Consider the following 4702-nt stretch of genomic DNA (forward strand, 5'->3'; position numbering starts at 1 on the left):
TTTAAAGGAGAGGAGATTTGTAATATCCCAAAATCAGGGCTACTGGCTAAAGTGAGAATTTTGAAAGTTTTGTGCTTAATTTAGAAATCAGTTAAAGGTTCAGGGACTTAAGTAAGGAAATTTTAAAGAGGGATTAAATATCATAAATGGATGAATTAAAAGGGTATTTTGGTCTTTTATGCTTAAAGGATATTTTTTTCCCTTTAAATAAAGGTTAAACACATGGGTTTGGGAGAATTCTGGAAGCCTTCTTCTTACTCTCTTCTTCTCCTTCCCGTAGCTCAAGTTTAAAAGGTAAGTTTGATTTTAGTGTTGAATTCTTGGATTTATAAGTTGGTTTTGATTATTTGAGTGTTATATAAGCTTAAGGAAAGCTTATATGAACTTAAATCATCAAGTAAAGAGAATAAGAAGAGAAATTCTATTATGGGTTTCGAAATGAACTTTTTATATAAAGAGGTTTTTAAAGTTGTAATGAAGAATTTGACTTGTCAGTAGTTTATTTAAAAGATATGAAATGTTAAAATTGGATTTAGAACATGATGAAATTTGAGTATGATTCTTGAAGTCTATGCAGAGGATAGGATTTGGAGATTTAAGATGTGATAATGAGTACAAATGGGCTTAAGTATGTGTGTTTGAGTTTAGGATATGAAAGGGGTTGAAGTATGACATAATTGAGTTAGAATGAAGTGATTTTCGTGCTAAAATGTAAATTTTGGGTTGTGTGCATCGATACACATTCAATGGGTACCGATGCACTCTCAACGAAATATACATCGAATGCAATGAGTGCATCGATGCATATGGAGTGCATCAATACACCCATTAAAATGGAAATATCGAATGTAAATTGTGTACCGATGCATGGGTAGTGCATCGATTTACCTATTAAGGGATGCATCGATACACTGTTGAATGTACCGATGCACTTCAATGGGAAATGGAATAAATCTTTCTTTCAGTCTAAGAATTGATAGATTATAGTATATCAATTAGATACTGATAAGTATTAATACATGATTGTGTAGACATCGATCGAAAGAAAAGTTTGGATAGGTCGTCAGAGTAAGATACGCAAGAAAGAGAAAGAGCTTGGTAGTGCTATTGGTGATCAGGTGAGTACATGATATGAAGTGTAGTTATGTTAAGGAATTATGACTTGCGAGAAGTCTAATTTACATATGTATTTATATGTTAATATATATATATGAATGAATGAATATATGTTAAGGAACATGAATATATGGTGATCAGGTGAGTACATGAATATATGTTAATATATATATATGAATGAATATCAATGACTCATATGATGATATAAGAACATGTTATAAGATATAGAATATGAAAATAGGAGATCATATGAACAAGAGATAAGAGATAGAAAGGACAATCATATAATAGCATGAGAAAATATAAATGATGACATGCATGTGTGTATGTAATTGTTACATGAAAAAGTATGTATACAAGTATGACGTTGTATTACATGATATGTACATGCATTTGATAATTTACATATGTATTTATATGTCTCACTAAGTCTATGACTTAGCGTGTGAGTGTTTCACACGTAGGTTCAAGAAAGCAGGAAGATGAGCTAAGAGGAGCAAGACATGTTAGTTTCTCCTTACCGAAGGTCAGATCAGAACATAAATGAATAACATGTATTTTATTATATAGAATCTAGTTGGCATGTAGTTAAAAGATTTGTATTAGATACGCTCTGATCAGTTTTGTAAAACCATATGTTTTATATCATAGAAAGTAAATGGTTTTATTAGAAATATCAAACTGAATCTTGGGTATTTTGTAAAAGTAAATGTTTTGAGAAGTAAATGTTACACCTCAGACTCGTATCCGGGTTGGGTATGGGTTGGGGTTGTTACAGAAGCAATGTATTTGAGGTTTCATCCCCCCATTATTCTCTCCAAAAAAATGAGTTCCATCTTAAAACAACTCTCTTTGGAAAATATATACCCAATATGTGGCTCTCATTTAATATATTAAAAATAATAATAAATATAATATAATTAATATTTATTAATCAGTCAAATCTATCCAGTCCAACGTAATATCTCTAGAATCATCTAAAACTTGACTATGTTCAAGCAAATTATATTTGTTCGAATTCGAGCTTAGGAGATTCGGGCGTTATAAATAACATATGGTTTTGAATGAGGTAATCAGATAGTGAATTAGAAAAGTGTTATTTTTAGGGTGAATTATGCGTTTAGTACTTAAATTATTAGTTTTGGTTTGTTTTAGTATCTAACCTTTTAATTGTTTTCAAAATTATATATAAAGTTTAGTTTTTATTTCATTTTAGTACTATGTCGTTAAAAACTTTAGTTTTTGTTTAATTTAGTACCTCGTTCTAAATTTAATATTAAGTATAGAAAAAATTGAAAGTTTATGTACTAAAACAAGCCAAAACTAATAGTTTAAGTACTAAATGCGTTAAAATTTTAACGGTATGGTACTAAAATGAAATGAAAACTAAACATTAGGTATGATTTTAAAAAAATAGAAGTTTAGTTACCAAAACGGATCAAAACTGATAATTTAAATTCTAAGTGTGTAGTTTACCCTTTTCTATTAATAGAAAAGTGTTATTTATAATTTAACCTGTTAGTGACAAAAGCAAAGAAGGTAGCCAGCCTATGAGAACATCACAACTAAAAACAAAAAGAAAAATAGTTATCAAGTCCTTTTTCTTATTACAACATATGAGCTTTTCGAATGTATAAAGCATATTAGCGTTATGACATGACTTGTTAATAAAATTATTTTGTTTTTGTTAGTTTGCAAATGAATTGCGTTACTAACGAGAAAAAAGGAAAATGAAAAGGACAGTGGGGTGAGCTGAATCCCTAGTAATATGTGGTTAATTATAACTGATGTAAACCTATTATTGTTTCGGTTCTCACATTTAACAAACAGAATATCTAACCTGCAGGTCAGTTTGGTTTTAAAAAAATATAATTTATTTTTATTTTTATTTTTTAGAAAATAGAAAACATTAAAGAAAACATGTTTTGTTGTAAAATTAAAAAATGATTTATGAAAAATGTAAACAAAAATAAGTGAAAATATAAAAAATGTTTTCAGTATTTACATTAAAATTATTTTGAAATTTTGAAAAATAAGGAATTATGATATCTAGATTTTTAACTTACACAAATTTAAATCATTCTAACAATACTTTTTTTTTATTCAATGATATTTAAAACCCTCAAACTTTTATAAAAAATAATATGATCCCTAAACATTTTTTACACTCAATCTAGTCCTTAAACTAATTTTTTTTAATAATTTAATTTTGTATTATCTTTATATTTAATGTATTGAATACCTTAATAATTGTTTATATTTTCAATCTAAATATTTTTTTATTTTTGAAAAATTAAATAAGTCCTAAAACTTTCTAAAATAATCAATAAGTCCATCTATCACATCATCATCCATCGAGTACTGCCACAATAGTATCGTGAACTACCACATCATTATTGTAGGTTTCCATGTAAGTTTGTGAACTCTCATATAAGCGTCGTGACAATCAACGTTTGATTATGCTATTTAAATATTTAGATTAATTTTTTTCTAAGTTTAAAGATAATATTTGGTAAAAAAAATGTTCAAGGACTACACTAATTATTTTTCTCAAAAGTTTGAAGGTCTCAATTACCACTAAACATATTTTTTTTTATGTTAATGAGACTCTTGTGTGCTATTGTTTGTAACAATACTTCTGTGTAATTTTTAAATTTAATTGATGCCCAATATGCATTAATATTATATTCTTTTATAAATTAAAATAAATTTTGTGTTATGAAATTTCTCATAACTCACATGTTAAATTTATGTAATGAATTTTTTTAAAATTATAGTTTAATTAATTATTTAATAACTATTTGTTTATTTCTATTTTAGAAAAATAGATACCACATATATTTTTACTATTTTAGTTTTGAATTCAAGTTTTCATTTATATTAATCAAACATGTTTTCTAATTTTCAAAAAATTGAAAATGAAAACTATTTTCTGTAAATAAAAACATAAATTTAAAATAAAAAGTATCTTTTAAAACTAAACAAACCCAAATTATTTAAATTTAAATTTTCTAAAAAAATAATACTTTCTTTAATCATCGAGACTACCTAATGAATTCACTTTATATACTTCTCTTTTATCACATTGGTGAGTTCCTACGGTTACCTGCCTAATTTAGGGAAGTTAAGAAAAGTATATTATAATGTTAAATTGTAACAATTAAAATTCGTGGTACTTTATCAACTCAAATAATATTGGATAAAAGATATATTGTACTCTTAAAACAAATTAAATTTAAAATTTTAAAATGATATTATAAAAAATAATTAATTATGAATCTTAAATATAGATCATAAAATAAATATAAAAGATAAAAAAAAACGTAGACAATTTAATTATAATAAATAATTTCGTAAATATCTAACAACAGAAATCATGATTACATCTTAGTTTATATGTCGTATTCATAATAATAATACCAATTATGGCAATGATTATAAAGATTAAGAAATGAGAACAAATAAATGGTAAGAGAGTGGAATTTGGAATCTTTACCTTCACAATTATGTGCATTTAATTCTAAGTCTATACATAAATATATATTAATGCAAATATTTTTAAATTTATTTGATCTTTAATTTTTGA

This window comes from Hibiscus syriacus, unplaced genomic scaffold, assembly GCF_006381635.1.
Source record: "Hibiscus syriacus cultivar Baekdansim isolate YM2019G1 unplaced genomic scaffold, ASM638163v2 tig00113722_pilon, whole genome shotgun sequence".
Classification (NCBI taxonomy): Eukaryota; Viridiplantae; Streptophyta; class Magnoliopsida; order Malvales; family Malvaceae; genus Hibiscus; species Hibiscus syriacus.